We start from the raw sequence: 1,254 nt of genomic DNA, 5'->3' as shown, positions 1-1,254 counted from the left end.
CAGATTTGTAGCCCAATCAATTTTATTACAATAAAGTGCAAGTTTTAAGTAGCTAGGAATTACTGTTAATTTTTGGCAATTTTTTTTACGCAGTCTCTTCCATACAAAAATTTTTTTTCCAAAAACTTTATATGGAAAAAATGCAAAACACCTTCAACAAAAAAAATTCTCAAAAATCAACGCGGGTTTTGACTAACTCTGAACTTGCATTTTTTTTAACTAGAATTTAATGGGCTGCAAAACTGCATACTCAAAAAAATTGTGATTAAAAAGTTGAAAATTTTGATCAAAATTTGCTGAATTTTCGCGAGTTTTGCACAAAGTTTAGGAACTATATTTTTATGTTGTTTGATGTTGAGTGAAACATATTTTTATACAAAATTGGCGGAAAAATATTAGAATAAAAATTGTTGCATATATTGTGAAAAATTTGCTGTGCCAATACTTTGTTCCGGCAGTGTATATATATAGGTAATTTTTGTCTACGCTACGCATCAAAGTATTAAACACACGCACAAGCAAACAATCACATCAGCATGTTTTTCTAAGAAAGGGTACTATAACTCCTAACTAGTGCACGATTAAATTACGATAAGCTGCGAAATGGCTTTAAGGGAAATGTAAGTTAAGGCAAAATGAAAAGAGGAAGAGTACAACTAGCATAATAAAACTAGTAAATAAAATAGCAAATTTAAAATCGTTTAGGTACTTACAACAGTAACAGCCGCAGATGAGTGTTATCGGAGTAGAGCTGGCTAATGGCGCTTATTTTTACAACGCTTTTATCAACTTGCAATGTTGTGTTCCAGAAACTTTCAATGTTGTGTTCCAGAAACTTTCAATGTTGTGTGTCCGACACCATAAAGCAAAGCTTTGAAAAGCTCCTATAAAAAAGCATAGTGAATAGGGCGAGGTAGATGACATCTAGATGTCGCCCTATGTACTAGGTTTGCTACACCGGAAATAGACGACACGCCATTTCTTTAAATAAAATTAATTGGTGCTCGTTTGTATGTACATACATATGTAAATGCATGTGTGTGCACCTTTCTATTAATATCGTTGAATTATTTTAATATCTATTGCAAACTTTTTTCAGACAGGACTAAAAAGTAGAAAATAAATAATATAAAAAAAACTTTTTAATATACAACGCTTTTATAAATGGACTAAAAAGTAGAAAATAATATTTCTCAGTCCCATAGACTTGGTTTTGATAACTTTTGATTTTGAAATTTTAGCAAAAGTCATTAT

This window comes from Rhagoletis pomonella, unplaced genomic scaffold (assembly GCF_013731165.1).
Source record: "Rhagoletis pomonella isolate Grant_MI unplaced genomic scaffold, Rhpom_1.0 Rhpom_scaffold_00006, whole genome shotgun sequence".
Lineage (NCBI taxonomy): Eukaryota > Metazoa > Arthropoda > Insecta > Diptera > Tephritidae > Rhagoletis > Rhagoletis pomonella.
This window is presented reverse-complemented; position numbering follows the sequence as displayed.